This window comes from Chroicocephalus ridibundus, chromosome 5 (assembly GCF_963924245.1).
Source record: "Chroicocephalus ridibundus chromosome 5, bChrRid1.1, whole genome shotgun sequence".
NCBI classification, from domain to species: Eukaryota; Metazoa; Chordata; class Aves; order Charadriiformes; family Laridae; genus Chroicocephalus; species Chroicocephalus ridibundus.
Genome location: NC_086288.1, coordinates 18,659,622 through 18,676,492, shown reverse-complemented (window position 1 = coordinate 18,676,492; position 16,871 = coordinate 18,659,622). Strand labels below are relative to the sequence as shown.

General features: G+C 42.9%; 1 long non-coding RNA gene across 1 annotated transcript; it reads left to right on the top strand.

Annotated features, from left to right (window-relative positions):
* Positions 1–10,440: 10,440 nt before the first annotated feature.
* LOC134516115 (uncharacterized) lies at positions 10,441–16,152 on the top strand. The gene is made up of 3 exons (XR_010071223.1): positions 10,441–10,543; positions 12,530–12,675; positions 13,067–16,152. It is a non-coding gene; the product is annotated as an uncharacterized LOC134516115 (long non-coding RNA).
* The last annotated feature ends 719 nt before the right edge of the window (positions 16,153–16,871 follow it).

Here is a 16,871-nt window from a genome sequence, read left to right as displayed (position 1 = left end):
ATGTAATCTTAAAGCAAGTTTTTTTTTTTTGAATTTCAGGCAAAGCCTTAGTCCTCTGCACAGGGGAAACAGCATCCGTGGGCTTTGTCAGAGCAGCTTTCACTGGAGTCAGGGGACACCACGGCAGAACTGGGTGCTTCTGCCTCCGGGTTGGTGTTTCCTCCTACCCAGGAGCTCCCAGGGGTTCCCCGCTGGTCTTGGTCCCAGTCTCTCGTGCACCGCCTGGGAAACACAAATAAACCCCCGGGTTTTCAGGCTGGGTCACAGAGAGAGGTTCCCTTCCTTACAGCTGACAGGGGAAAGGGAGCTCCTGCTTTTCTCCAGCAACACATGTCCTCGCACAGGGAGGAAAGCCTTGCAAGGAGGGCTGTTAGCAGAAATGGTATCCGAGCTCGCTTTGAGAGAGAGGTGAGAGGACCTCCCGCCCTGTGCCACGGCTCTCCCACCAGCACCGCCAAGGCAGGTAGTGGCGAGGTAGGACACCCAGTGTCTAGCAGGCTTCTCGGCTCTCCCCAGTCCAACCAGCACCAGAACATTACTTCAGCTGACCCCTTCCTTGCTTTGGAGGAGATGACCTTGATGAGGCAGAGGAAGCGCAGGCTCCACGCTTGCTACTGAAAAGCTGTGGCTGAGGGTGGTCCAGAGGGCATGCCGCACGTGTTCCAGGGAGAGAATGAAGGATTTATTTTCTTCTGTCTCTAGCCCAGAAGTTTCACAACCAATAAATTAAATGAATACTTTCAAAAACAAAAAATAAAAAAATCTCTGGCCCACAGAGCCCTGAAAAGGAATCACATAATCTTTCAAAAGATTTTTTTTCATAGTCATTTATTCAGATAGCACCCAATAAAAATGCAAAGCTGGATTGTTTTGAGTGGTGGGAAAAGTTTTAGCTTAGAATAACATTAAACAATCAAAACACCGTAAAAGATAAATACCTGGAGTGCAATTACATTTTACCAAATGCAGACACGGTCATATATGTATCTGACACCTACAGCAGTTTGGAATTGTATGATCCTGTAGTATTTCCCAGATAATTAAACGCAGCTAAGGTTTGTGCACTACACGGCAACCTGAGCCCAGTTGCTGCTCGTGAGCTCCTGGATGCTAGGGAGGGGTGTGTGTGTTTTCACAATGAACGCCCAACTGAATCGTCATAGTGGTCAATGAAAATCTGAAGATAGAAAAAGTCAACAGAATGCCAACTTCAGTCGGCACTTAAGTGGTCATCTTTAAAAGTTTTTTCTCCTTAAAATAAAGGAGATAAAGAAAAGAAAAATAGGTAGGATAGTTTAAACCTTTCAGATTTACTTTTCCAGCGTGTCTTCAAATTCAGAGGGGAAAAAAAACCCAAACCCTGCATGGGTCTTTCAGTTCTTCAAAGATCTAAGTCCTGACATGACAAAACACATAGACCTGGACATGAAATGAAATTACGGTCTCTGCATTCTGCCTAGGTACAGAACCTGAAATTCAGAAGTCATTACCATCTGGGAAGGGAAGGGGGATCTCTCTGGTCAGAGGATAGTTTCTGCACTCAATGTGTAGCACCCGCTCTATCTGAATTGCCCTTTGAGTGAGGACTACCTTTCAGGTCTTCCCATTTTATCCCCTAGGTTAGAGCTCTGATGACTTAGCTGCGGAGTCATGCTTACTCTGTGACGAATAAGGAGCAAAGACAAGAAGCAATGTGCTTACATCATAGTAAGGGAGATTAAACCCCAGCAAACCCTTTTAAAAGATAAGGCTGGTAAAGCACTGGAACAGATTGCCTTACGAAGTTGGGAGACCTCCAACATGAACGATCTTTTAGAGCATCTGCTGGAAACACTGTTGGCGTATTTGGTCCTGCCCCCGGGTGGGCCATGAGAAGGTGTGGAGAAGGGTAGCTTGGTAAATTAATAGAAGTTGTCTCAAAGAAACGGTCTGTGCAAAGTTTGTTGGGTGCCTTTTCACTGTTGTTTGTAGAGTCCTTATTGTGCGGTCTTCACATTACTAAGGTTTGAAGAAAATTGCCTGAAACAATGGATTGTACTTTCAGATTCTTATAAAATTGTTCCTCCACTCTTAAGTGTTGTCTCAATATGTTTATATTTGTGTGTTATATATTGAGGGATTGCACCTCTAAATACACTCAAACGTTACTCCTGAAATACAAATTCATTTCCCCAGAAAGTGGTTGTCATCAAAGGTGCAATTTTTGACAATGATTTCCACAAAGTGGTTATTTTCCATACCGAAGCTTGATGCAAGCTGCTAACTTGGTTGACACAGGCTGTCAAATTACTAAAAAGTGTTTAGTTACTGCTGAGCTGTGCTGAATTAGATGCTGCGAGCTAGAGGTAAAAGCTCTCTTTCCAATCCCCCCTCTGTCTTCCAGAAGACAGGCCAAAAGCACAGAGTGCTTCAGAGTGAGCCAGGAGAGGAAATGTGGAGATGGCACCATCAGTTTTGTGAGAACACATCTTACCCTGTGAGAACACATCTTACCTTGACATTTCCTAAAACTTTTCCATAAAGCTCCTATTAGGGCAGTGGAGACGAATGAAAGTGAGGAGTAAGAAAGGAACCTGTTGACAGATGAAAGTACTCGCTACACGGGAAAGCTACACAGGCTTTGCTGTGTTGGCCCGGGGAAAGAGAAGGGATGTGTCTCTCTCTTCTTTTTAGGCTATAGACATTTGGTTGGGTTTCAATACTCCACCTTACAAGGGTGGAGCTTCATTGGCTTCAGTTAAATTATTACTGGTTTAGATATTGTTATGCTTTTGGCGACCCTCCAAATGCAGTTTAAACCACTGAGTTTTACATGGCTTCCACTCAAAGCCATTAACTGGCGTCGATGCAGTTGAAACTTGGTCAAAGCTTGACATCACCTTAGCATACGTTTGTGAATTTGCAAAATAGGAGTGTTGGGTGATACATGTCCTCATCATTTCCATTACTTGCTAATGGTAGGTGTATAACAAGCCAAATCTTCAGTATAGAAGTCAAAATAAATGTATTAAATCAATTTATATTTGATGCTATTCTCATACATTTTTTCAGACTATGCTATTGGTCTGCATGTGTTTAAGGCATAGGAGCATCGTGCCCATGTCCTGAGAGTGCTTATGGACCAAATACAAGTCAACAGATGCTTAGCAAACAGCTTCTGTCATTTTTCTCCAGTGAACAATGTTTAGTTAGCTAGAGTTTTCCAGAAAGAATGACACTAAACTATATATATTAGATCTTCAGAGCTCTAAAGGAGGAGAATAGTTGGCAAAAAGAAAGAGAAGAGCCTTCTTTTGAATGTATCCATTCAAAAACTGGAGGGGAGACAACTGAAATGTACTTGAGGAGCTTGCCGTCTTGATTTCTCTTTGACTATTTGTGCTAACATCAAAGATCATACCCATCATGAAATGCGTAACGTAAGAAAAATGCAATAGCAGAACAACAACCCTGGGTATTTTGAGGATTAAACCCTATTGTTTACTTAGTAGATTGCAACTTTTTTTTCCAGAAGGATTTGGGAATCTTTATGGAAAGTTCAGTAATTTAGTGGATTAATAACCTTTCTCAGAAGTTCCTTGACATGCGTAGGAATATAGGAAGGACAAAACTAAAACCCCAGAACCATAGATATTTATGCTTTCAGTCATTACGGAATAGGAGAATTTCTACTATGTCGTAAGAAAAACATAATCCCGCAGATTAAGAAAAATAGCGTCTATCCACTACACTCCTGCTTTCATTGAATATGGTCAACAACCTGCGTCGACTTGGATGAAAAGGCGGAATTGTACCTCTGTGAATATCTTAGGCTTATTTCTGTGCAAAATATCTTGGCTGCATGCTGGTGAGCTCCCTGCCTAATATTTGTGTTATCTGTTGAACGAATAGACCATTCCCCTTCTCCGACAGCTTATAGCCCACCAGCGATTCCCAAGCCACGGTTTGAGAGCCAGCGATATGCAAGGAGGAAGGTGGTGGAGGAGAAGGACAGTGAGGCTTTAAACAAGGCGGAAATGCTAATAAAGTCCAGAAATATGACTCAAGGGAAGCAGATGTGGGGGAAAGGTTCCATTAAAGAGAGAAAAAAATAACAAACAAGAGTAGATAGGAAAAGGCTGATGGGGAGTCCAGAATGAGAGCACAGGATCTTCAATGGCTGTCCGAGTGACAGGGCTGCCTGACAGCTTTTGGGGGTAAGTTCAGGACCTTCTGTCACTGCAAACTGTAGCAGTTTTCTTATTTAGTGCCTGGCTACTGACTTATTTCTCCTGCTGTATGATTGCTGATTTAGATATTTTTTTCTCTAGTCTGGTTTGAAAAGCTATGGAATACATCAGCCTTGTTTGAAGAGGAGCATTATCACAAGGATTTCCCTGAAGCACTCCAGTTCTCCGCGTGGTGCTAATAATCCTCCCGCAACGTGCAACCTTCCAAAGTATTTCAGAAGCGCATATCATTAATACAGCAAACTTAGCAAACATACAAAGAGAACAAATATCTTTTCCTTTCCCTTCTTCCTTTTTTTTCCCCACTCTCGCTTTAAAGATGGGTCAAGAATTTTGCAGGTGGGGTTATAAACTTAATGTGAAGCTTTAATCTAGAATATAACGTATGGAAATATGCTTTTAATATCTGTGTGTGGAGACTGTTTTTATCAGAGGAAGTATTCTTCTGCCCTGGGGTTTTTGTTTGTTGCTTCGACTGAAGAAAATGAGGCTATTAATTTTGAAAGCTTTAAATGACAGCCCAAGCCAAGCCCAACTTGATGAGGAAAAACTTTGTGCTGCTGCTAACCATTCTCCCGCAGAATTTAATAACAGGAATAATTACAGGAATAATACAAAACGCAAGCAGGCAGCGGCATCTTTGTCAGCTGTTTTTATGAAGAAGGCAGAAAGCTTTGAAAGGAGAACAGCAGAGGCAGGTACACTGGGAGATGGTCCTGCTCTGTACGAGGCAAGGGATTTAAGGCTCGCTTTTCATCAGTTCATACCAGCAGTTAATTTCATCTCCAAAAGCCAAAAATTTTGGTGTCATGCGCCTCATTTCTTGGAGCCTTTAATGGAAGTCTCATCCTTTTTGTGGAAGATACGGTGCTTTGAAAAGTGTAACTTAGCTGTCTGATGCTGCTCTGCTTTTATGTTAATATAAATAAAGATGTTCTGTTTTAAGACTCATTTTCCTTCTGCTCAGTGGTTTGCACCCAATATTAAGCAACGCTCATTTTGTACGACTGTGTTTCCCTGGCCTCATGGAGAACCACGTGGCTTTTGCCCACTCTGTTTTACTAACAAGACATGCGGCTGTAGGCGATCTGGGCATTTTACTCAGCGTATACTAAATTCAAATCCATTGCTTTTTTTTCCCATGCTTAGCCAAATTTTTGGCTGTGTCAGAGCTTGGCTTGTGGGTCGAGGAGTGTGTGCCTGGCATGCTGGGGAGCGCTGGGGGAAGGTTGGGGGGGACAGCTGAGAAACATATGGCTTCAAACCACCTTTTTGCTTTCCTTATCCTCAAGAATTGCAGGGGCTGTAAGTTTAGAGAACCGCCCCCCCCACCCCGCCCCGGGCTCCTTTAAATTGCATCCAGCTGCCATGACCTCTAATGGGAATAGTCCATCATAGCGGTCAGCAACATCAACACTGCTCCCAGCCGCACTTCCAAAATATGTGGGCTGTTGGCTGGATTATGGCCATCCCCAGTGGCTGTAGGTATCGTTATTTCTCCAAACGTATTGCTGAACGTTGTGCTATTGTCGTAGAAAAGTAAAGAGAGAGAGTACTACGAGCACCCTATATTGAGGAACCCTGACAGGTGACACAAAATGACAAACTAGGGCATCATCGCGATGTAAAGAGACCTCACGCCATCAAGGGACTTTATCAGTGTTTACAGTGCGCTGCAGAATATGTTCTTAATAGGATTAAGGTCACCCAAGTGGTACGTGGATGGCAGAAAGCAGCAAGCAAATCTATCTCATGGTGTGTCAATAGCCATTATTCAATCACTTTCAAGAACAAGTTAACAATCAGGGAGCAGTCGCTCATGAAACCACTTAATAGACTTGAAATAACAGTGTCTTAGCCTACTGTAAACATGGATTTTTTTTTTCTAAACTGTTGCAAAACATGAACAGTAAGATACACACTAACTTAGGAAAGACATAATAAACGCTATACTTAAACTGAAAAGGAGCAAATGAAAAGGCTTGGGTTGTTGAAGCGCCATCATCTAAGTCTAGCACAGAATCTGAATTAAAGGTGTTGCAGCATGAAAGGTCAAAATCGTCCAACAGCTTCTCAAAAGACTTGTTCTGTACAGAATATGAATTTTCTTACAGGAGCCTGGAACCTCTTCCCTCCATCATCTCCTCCCCCAAATCCTAGGAATATTAAGAAATGCACAAACCAAATGACCTATGCAGAAAGATGAATGAAGCTATTATAAAGAGATGATGGTCTGCAGATGGGGAACAGTCTTCCTTATAGTTGCTCCCCCCCTCACTGTAAAATCTAGGGATGAAATCATGATCCTGTTAAAGCCAAAGTGAATGCAGCCAAAGAAATGATGGGTCAGGATTTTCACCATTGACCTCTATATGCCAAGACTTGACAGTCTCTCTTGACAAACCCAAATAAGTCTATAGACTTTTATTATTCCTGAGCTTGCAGAGGTTCCCATAGCTCATGCATTTCTCTTCACTGTCCACATCTTTGAAGGCATCTGTCTACCATAGACCCTGGGCCTGCCCCTGTTGTCCCAGTCCCTGCTGGTGTGACTGGTCACCTACCTTCCACACAGCGTCTGTCCAAGGGCAGAGTGAGCACACCCTGAAGTAACAAGGGCTAGTTGAGTCCCCAGCCTTTTCCCACCTCGCTTCTCTCAAAACCAGTCTAATTTTACACTCTTCCTCCCCCAGAATTCATTACTCACCCCACCAGACCTCTGGCTCACAAGACGTTTTCTGCCTCCCGAGTCCTGGCTGGAGGCTATATCAGAAGGCATATGGATGAGTAAAACGACAATTAAGAATTCATCTCTGTAATAAATTATTTCACATTAGTAGTCTTGGCAGATATGTTTTTTCCGACTACTGCTGAGTTGAAATTCATTTGAAAAGTACTTTTGATCATCAGAAGTTGCAAGTGATTAAAAGAAAATAACCTAACACTACACTGATTTATATACGGAACAACTGAATCAGAAATACGGTAATATAATCAACGGTCCCTGAGGTAACACAAACTAATCCTGAACGAGTGTTGCCTATAAATGTCACACATGGCCCTCTCACAGGTTTCAGGATGCAGGGAGAAAGTCCCAGGCTGCAATACAGGCAGACTCCCTGAGATTTCTTCTGCAGAAAATAGCTGGTTTCGTACGGGAGCCTCAGGAGCCACAAGCAGGTTTTACCTGTGGCCTCACATCCGTCTCAGCAGCTGTGGGACGGATCTACCAGGCATCGCGTCTTCACTGCATCGTGAGATGTCACAGGGTTCTCCACGTTCTCAGTGCATTTTGTGTGGACTATCCCAAGGCCTGTGCTGCTGTTGAAGGTTTCCAGGATTGTGCAGTAATTTACTTGTATTAAAATAGGCTTTTTTTTAAGCTAGCAACCTGACCTCATGCCTCAAGTTTGCTGGGGAAAGCGTCGGGGGTAACTGCGCCAGATACAGCAGGGGCAACGAGCACTGAACTTGCTTGTACATAAACAATACTATTATAGCGTGGATAAAATAATTATGTTTCTGACATTAAACACTCACTGATTTCTGAGGAAGAACCACCAGTCCCTATGAAGGGTTAAGTCCCTTTTTCCTTACTCCAGTGGGGCTCTGCTGAACTACAACATCACGGGTTGTTGGTAGCAGTGAAGAAGAGGCACAGAAATGATCAGGATGTTGGAAAGAAGATCTGATAAGCAGCCTTTGGGAGTCATCCCTGACCCCCTCGGATAGCTTCCCATCCACGTTGTGCCTGATTTGGAAGGTGGACTTCAAACTGGGCCTGCTGTATCTTAGATAAATGCCTGCCTTAATCACCAGGGGACTTGCTTGCTGGCTTTCCAGCTCTCCTTCTGCCTCCCGTGGTTTTTTTCACAAGATACTTTTGGAAGGTAAAGTAAAGCAAAGCAATATGTGACATTATGAAAAATAAAAAAGTTTCCCACCCAATACTCAGGGATGAGAGCATGCAGCTGATGGGAAATAGCTGAAAAAATGTGTCTTCTTTGATTTGCATATTTCTGTGCCCTTTCTGTGTTTGTGCTGCTTCAGCAAATGGGGTTGGAAGCACTCTGAATGTTTTATTTTTTTTTTTAATATTTACACTGCAAACACAACATGAAAGCATTTTGTTTGAGACGCCAGTCATTCCAGGAATACCAAATTCAGCCTGGTTCACCTAAATTGTAGGCTTTAAGCCTGATGGGCGAGACCAGCTCAGATTTGAATCTCCAGCGTATTCTTCAATGATGCATTGAAGTGAGAGCAGACCTCAACCCTGTTTTTTAAAATTGCTTATGATTTCAAAGAAGCAGTGCAAAGTTGGGCTTTTGTTGCTGATGAGCCTCATGCTGTAGAGTTTTCCATAAAATGAAATGAAATTAGATTAAAAAAAAAGTCTTCAGTGGTTCACCTCACAGTATCAGAGTCAGCCATAGTCTGATGAAAGGTTAGTTACGTGGTTTTCTTTTCCTTACCTTGGTTTCTAACTTACCTTGCTTTAAACTTTCTCCTAGACAATGCACAGCTGTGTGAGCCGTGGTTTCCTGTGTCTCCTCTGACAGCGTTTCAGGGCTCAGGAGGTCTGACCAGTCTTTCCACGTCTTCTTTGAGTTGCTCTGGCATCACGCTCGGTGCCATTGCGCCCTAGGTTTTCATCCGTGCCTGGTAAATCACTCAGGCTTCTTCTGACTTTTGAAATAACTCTTTGTGGGAAAGCAAGGGACTGCCCAATTTGTGGAGAATCCAGACTTTTAGCTCAAGTTGAGGAGCTGAGGAGCAGTCTCCCCAAACTTGAATTGCTGTCAGAGCTCAGGCCGGGACTTGCAGGCACTTGTGTATTTTTAGGTGATTTCATAGTTGAAATACTGAAGGGTAGGGAGTCACGGTGATGCTACGGGTGAAAGAACCAAGGCAGACTGATAAATGAGGGTGGTTACCGAAGTGGGCTGAGGGAGACATACAGTCTGTCCACATCAACGCAATGTTCCCGTTTAAAACCCTGTGTAAAGTTACTCTTGAGGATAAAGCAATAAAGATGGAGACCAAGAATGAGACTCCGAGGACCTCTGTAGTGGGTGTGAAGGGCACAGTATGTGGAGGTGACTGCAGAAAGAAGAAATCACAGAAGGACCAGAGTTTGGATTCAGTCCAGAGAAGAGATACTACTTGCAGAAAAGGTGCTCCGGAAATGAAAGTTATTATTAAACATACTCCAAGATCGGAGGAAGGGAAAAGGAAAGCTGTGTGTTCCCTAAAATGAAGCAAGTCACTGGCTGCCTTGAAGAGGCTTCACAGGGAGCAGAAGGTGGAGGAAATCAAAGAGGAAATGCTATTTTAATGTCCTCAGTTCATTTTTATATACAGCACAAGAATCAGTCACTTACATTGTTAAATGCACTAAAAGTTAAAGTTTCAGCTTCTTTTTCTTCAACAAGGTGATTCACGGAGTTCTGCGGTGCCAAGACAAACTGTTTTTATTCTCCTCCATCGAGCGTTTCGCTTTTGCTGCAGTGTACCCTGCAGGAAACCGAGGCGTTATTGGGACTGCCAGGATTTCTCTGTTAGGCTCCATCCATTTCTATTACTTCTTTCTGTAAACTTTAATTGTTTTTCCCTTTTCTGTGTTACTTAAATAACACAAGCTATAGAAACGAGAGCAGAACACTATGAAAGGAAAGGGAAAAACAATGTATTTCCTGCATAGCCTGTAGGAAATACCAGCCACTGCAGCTCTTAAGTTACGAGAGGCCACATAGTGTTCTCCTGACTGCAGCATCTGCCTGTTTTAAGAGCTCCCCATAAAGAAGAAAACACATCTTCCTGGTCATAGGCCATCAAATGGAAGTAATCCATCCCAAATTATTTACCGCTGTGCGTAAGGAGATAGACGTGCAATGAAACAAGAATAATAGTGCATACTGTCAAAATATAAAATGCCGTAAAATGAGTCTTCAAATCAATGCAATGTTCGTACAGGAGGTTGAATTTCACATTAGAGTGTCAGCTAAGTTTTCTGAATCAACAGAATTCGTTTCTTCATTGGGTTAGAGATATAACAAAGAAAGGATGAGGTGGTATAAGGAATAATGACGAACAGGCTACTTCATATAGTAACGTGACGTGCCAGGATCAGCATCTGTAAATGCATAACTAGCTATTTCCTGGGGATTATAAACCCAGACTACTGTTTAACCGATGTCCTGGTTTGCATGAAAAAAGCAACAGAACTAATACAATTTATCTCTCCGAGTTAAGCAAGACAAATGTTCTCCCGAGAAAGGCTGAGCTTTCTGAGGACGTGCACGCTTGTGGGGGTACGTATATCTGTGTGTGTGTGTATATGATGCCATGGTTAGCTGCCAGACTACCTCCTACAGAACCAGTCACGCAAGAGGATAGAAGGACTGATATGAAATAAAGCTGAGGTTGTACATTATTTCAGTATTAGAAATAAGAATGTTTTATATAATGGATTATGGATCTTCATATTCAGATCATTGACTCTCACAGTCCAAGCTGTGATGAATGCTCTGCTTTAGAAACTATTAGGTGTTCCCCGGGTTACAGAACGAACTCCTTTCTGCCACCAGAGGAGTGCTCTACTTGCCAGCCCTTGGGGCCAGTCACTTGCTTTCCATCTTTGACTCGTGTTGGAGCTCTTCCACTTTGCGAGAATGCTTAAATATTCAATGGGAGAAAAAGAGACAGCCCATCGCCTGACCAGCAGGGTGGTCGTCGGAGAGCTGGGGAAGGGATCAGGTCAAGCAGGCTAAGGAGGAGAGTATGGGTTTTCCACTGGCTTTTTGGAGAAAGGTGAATTTTGACAGGTGAACTGTGTCCAGCCCTGGATGGAATCCTTCTCAAAGCAAAAGAGAGGGTCACCCCAGAGAAGCCCCCTATGTCACTGCCAATCGAGTGTGTGCCCAAGGTGCTTCTCTGCCCAATTTAGGACAGCCTGCAGGTCTGAGTAGCTACCTGACATGCTTTGCTGTTTTCTTTGAACAGAAATTCCCTCCTGGACCTGAGAAGTCTGTCATGAAATGTCTGTTTCGGCATAATAAACTGAAATTGCTGTTGGCCACCTTCTCTGAAGATGTACAGAACACCTTCAATTAACCTTTATAAATTCTTTACTACTATTTTGTTATAATATAAGTACATGGGGGCTGGCACTGGATTTCTGTTATTTTATGAAAAAATACATTATTCTAATTCACCTGTGTATAGGGTGATGCATTGAGCTGCATTTTTTCAGGCTTATACATTTCTATATATCGGCATACAGCTACTTACAGCGTTTTTGCATGTCCTTCTCCGCATCATGTTTTGTTCCAAATTACAGATCGCTATCTCGTGTCTCTAAGCAAATCATTTGTAGTAATAAACGCTCTGCCATCTATTTATAACAGCTGGTAGGAACAAGCTGGCTTGCTAATCCTCTGCTAAAATCCTTAGTTATTTTGCTCAGGATTTCACCCTCAGCAGCGGCTCTCGCAATTTCTGCCTCGTATCTCAGCTGCTGTCAGACTGCGAGCTACTATGTTATTTGCTTGTCCCAATCAGACTCCTATGTATTTAAACTTTTTCAACTATGCTTAAATCGTGTATAAATTCTCATGTTTGAATTAAATAGAAAAAAAAAAAAAGAATCATTTCTATCTGAAAACAGCCCCAAATATGTTTTTTTTTTTCCCATGTGGGTGGTCGTTAAAGCAAGATGTTTAAAGACAGGTTCGTTCAGCGCAGATCTCCAACGCATCCATGGTCTGAGGCTGAAGCCTCTGTGAACCATATTGGCCGGTTGTGAATTCTGGGAGCTGAAGCCTTTCCTGTGCCCCAATTCTGGGGAAATTAAACCACAGATCAGTGCTTGGAGGAAAGCCGCAGTGTCTTTCAGTTGGGGGACCAGGACTCCGAGGTGTCACTAGTTCATGGTGCAAGCAGCTACATCAGTCACAGATTTCTCACAGTTCACCACTATAATGGATTTTAATTCCCTTTCCTTGTTTCTGGAAGCAGGTCTGCTGGGAATATCAGCTGTTTTACTGGACACTACCTGTCCCACCTCTCATTTCTCTTTGTATCAATGTAGTTAGCATAAACTAGTTCATGCTAACTAAACAAAATAGTTTTGATCTTACAAACACATTACAAAATACTTTACAAATATTTTACAGGTACTTTACAGAAGTTTTCTCACAGTCTTCTATTTGTGGTGATGTTTTTTCCTCGCAAACCCAAGAATTGCTTATGGTGGCAGTGATTATACACTAAAAAACTTGCTTATCTTTTCCTGAGAGGTATTTTAGGTACCAAACTCAACCCATGTGGCAGCCTGCCCTCTTTAAGGATGCTGACTGTGCACAAATGGCTGCTCCCTTTTTAGGAGCTTCAGGCAGAACCTTCCTGATGCATTGAAAAAAGGAAAATACTTGACAAGATGTAGGTAAGTATAAAATCATAGAAAAATTCAGGTTGGAAGAGAACTTTGGAGGTGATCTATCCCAGATGACACATTCAAAGCAGGACCAGCTTCAGTCACATCACATAGAAAAGTTTCCATTTCTAAATGTTCATCTAATTAGACATAAATTAAAGGGTGCAGCCTTTGAGTGGATGTATTCTGTTTCATCTTCCAGTAAAAGGTTTATCCACATCCTCTCCCCGTCTCCTTCCTGCCGGAGGGCAAGCAGAGCGCTCCTCCCAGCATGGGTCAGCTGGGTTCTGCACCCCCCCGCCTCCCTTTCTCACAGGGCTGTTATCACTTTCTGTGGCAATACGTTGGCATTTGCACCGTGTTCAATTTAGAAGTAATAAATGTTCCATTTACTTTTCAGGATGACAGTCAGTTCATCTTCTGCAGCAACACTGTTTTGTGCACCTCTGAGAAATCCCCGCGATGCTGCTGTTCTGTCCTCCTTGTCTCGAGTGCCGTTGCTGGTGGTTGCACACTGTTGGAAAGTGCTGTCAGTCTTGGTTCTCACGTCTCAGCTTCAATTAATTTTCGCAGTAAATGAGAATCATTGTCCTGCTTCTGGGAGGCTCCAGGCTGAGCTCCATGTGACCTAGAGCTCCTGATCTGTGAAAGATGTCTGGATTTTCCCTCCAGTCCAGGAATCTGCAGCTGTAAAACGAATTTTTAAAAGTGATTTATTTCCAACCACCTGCTTGCTAATGCCATTTTAGCACCCACAGGAAGCTACTGGAGATGCTGGCATATAGATCTGGTTTGTACCACGGTGTCAGGTCAAACAAGGAACCGCCACAGTGTTTCAGCCTTTTTCCTGGCCAGCGAAGGAAAACTGCTGCTTCCACTAATGTCTGGGTGATTTTACCTCCGGCATCTATCTTGAAAGCTGTCTGCAGAAGCAATAGTGGAGGAAAATTAAGGATATTGTCATTCCTGAGTCTACATTTGGGTTTTCAGATTAGCAAGTATTTAAACTAGCAGTGTTTCGCAGATAATGAGGGATAGCACTTATAATTAGCATTTCACTTCATAACAAGTGATGAGCTACGTGCCCAATGTTCCCAGAGTTCAGAGAAACTTCAAGTTCCAGCCTGGCAAGTCGATATCTCCAACAGATTAAGAAAAGCATGCCAGCTGGCAATTAGAGCTTCGGGCCCTGGTCACAGCAACATCTGCTCTCCTTACCGTGTGCTTCAGTTCTCACGTAATGGTGCGTGGCTTTCTCTCAGTTCAGAAATCATTCAAGCGTGTAACAGATAGAAATCAGTGCGTTGGAACCTCCTGCGTAGGCTGATACCTTGTCAAGAAGTCGTCGAGTCACTTCTTCAAGTCACTGAAGATTTCTTTCCTGATGATGGTCCCGACGGTGACTAAATCACGCAGCATCTTTTCAGTTGTCTGTCCTTAGCAGTGAGAAGCAGAACACAGAAACGGAGCCACAGGAAAGCGTGTGCTTTGTCTGCTGTTCCCTATTTCACGCATCCTGTTGCTAATTTTATTGTCAGTATGAGTGAACTGCTGTTACTGCTGGATTTGGGGTTTTTTTTTTGTTTGCTTGTTTTGTCTTGTTTTAAAATCTGTTCATTGCTGCACCTTGCTGTAAGATTTAGGAGAAAACAGTACTTTAGGTGCTGTAGATGTGGATAAAATTACGCTAAAAGCGCCAATAAAAGTTCCTACTAATACAGTTAGGAAGATATGTATCAATACTAAAAGTGATGGATAATAACATTATACTTCAAATATATCAAAGTTTAATTCCTTGATTTTGCTGCTTAAATAACGTCACCTGACTTATCAAGAAATCAAAGAGTCTTTATTTCCTCGCTCAAGGAAACTCAAGATTTCACAGTCTTGAAAGTGTTCAGGGCCAGGCTGGATGGGGCTTTGAGCAGCCTGGTCTGGTGGGAGGTGTCCCTGCCCAGGGCAGGGGGGTTGGAACGAGATGGTCTTTAAGGTCCTTTCCAACCCAAACCATTCTGTGATTCTATGATTCTATAGGCTCGCATATTAGCGCTGCAGAAAGCAGCATCACTTTTGTAGCAACTTTCCAGGCAAGCCTTGAGGAACTGGTTCAACCCTATTTTTGACCTCGTCACTTTCCCACTGGTTGTCCCACATCTCTTCCAGAACTACGTTGCTTCTTTCAGATTTAGGTTTTGGTTTGTTTTTTTTTCAACAGTTCCATTATTAGTGTGGAAATCGGCTAAAATGAATAAGACCGTGCAAGCAGGCATCTCTTCCTGTTTTGCCACGAGCCACACAGCCCTCCTTCTTCTAGAATAGGAATGAGAAGGCTTATCGTGAGAAACTTGTTCAATGGAGAGTTAGCAAATTTTCTATTCCTTACTATAATTCATACAGGCAGTAATTACAACTGTCCATCGTTTACACAGTGCTTGTGAAATCACTCCTCGTGATTTCAGAGTAGCGCTTAGATAGCAGTGGAATTTCAGGGAAGATGTAAACAAATCCTCCAAGCGGGCTTACAGTTGTATGACCTTCGAGGACTTTGCCTTCTGCTGACCTTAAACTCATCAACCCTAAAGGGGTAACTGCAGAGGACACTGGCAAATCTGGTGGCATCGGACTTTTACAGGTAGCGTCACTACTAGTCGCTGAGGAATTAAGTAATCCAGTCGGCTCACTCAACCTTGTCTTTCATTGCCATTTGTAGTGAATTGGGGCTTTATGGCACTAAATCGCTGGCAGAAGTCGAAAAGTTTAAGTTTGCATTAAGGCTTTAGGGCAACACAGAGAAAACAGGAATAAAATAAAATTCTTGAAACTGCAATGGTTTAATGTATCCCTAAAATCAAAACACAATGAAACAAACATTAAATAATTCTGGATGGAGGATGCATCTGGGGAAGCATTTTAGATTTTAGCATTTTTCTTATTAAAAAAAATGCAAAAACAAAACTAGAGAGAGGCAGTGTATTCCTACGTATGTGACTGCTGTGGTCAGCACTGGGGGAAACCAGTATGAACGATATTTCAGTGGAAGATGGCTGGAAAAACAGCTCTTCCCTTGCAGATTTCAACTTGTGCTTGTCTTTAGGCAGTAACCGAGACCAGGGAACTTGTACTACTTTGTCCTGGGCTGACATGGTTGCCCATGTAACCTCACCAGCATCCTTTGAAGTAATCAGCAGCCTAGCCGAGGCTGCTCAGCTTATACGTGAAGGTACGTGTATAGAGCTAGCATATATATCTACTCTTTCCCCATGGAACAGCCCTGAGTACACGCTGCAAGGAAAACGGGGCTCACTCAACACAGGGATGAATGCGATATGGATGATAGACTAGGTTAATATAGATAGAGACAATATTTGTTGCTGGCAGGCTAAGTAGCAAATGGAATTAGAAACACCTATATGTCACGTACACGCATCTCTCCTCAGATTGTTGTTCTGCTGATAGAAACTGCTTGTATTTGAGATGGGGTGCAGATGAAGCTAAAACAATGTTCAAAAAAAACATCTCAAAAGGCCCTTCATGTGGTTTTTTTTTTCCTTTTCCTCAGGAAAGGGAAAATACGGCTGCTCCAGTGGCATTACATCAATGGTGCTAAATGCGATACGCTAACCAGTCAAGTACGGCAACCTTTCCCAAGGCAGCTAGACATTAAACAGACACTTCTTGGATCAATTAGCTTTGGTCCCCTGATTAGCCAAGGGTGCATGAAAGTATCAGAGATTTGAGCCATTGCCAAAACACGACAGTCAACGAGCGTCCAGTTTTTAAAGTGCTCCTCCAAAACCATGCTAGTATACTACGTGGGAATGGTACCTACAGATTCTGTACCTGCAAATGCTTCTCTTCTTATCAAAGTAGAGGAGCTGCAGGGACACAGTAAATGTAAACACATTCGCATCCTTCTGTAGTCAGCATCCCTGCATGAGGGCAAAACTTAGAGACCAAATGGTACAAGGATGGTTTCAGATGATGTTATTTGATTGCCTGGGCCACTATATCCACCTACGCTGATCATCAGAGTAATACCCGTATTGGAATCCCGTTCTGGGATTCCTGCTACTGAGCATGTCGTGTAAAGAGATATTTGGCTTTACTCCTCATCTGCCCACTTGAGGTTAAGAGTCCAAGAAAGATATCCAAGGAAGCGTCTAAGATTTCTGACAGTGCTGTGAAACTCACGTACCAGACTTAAA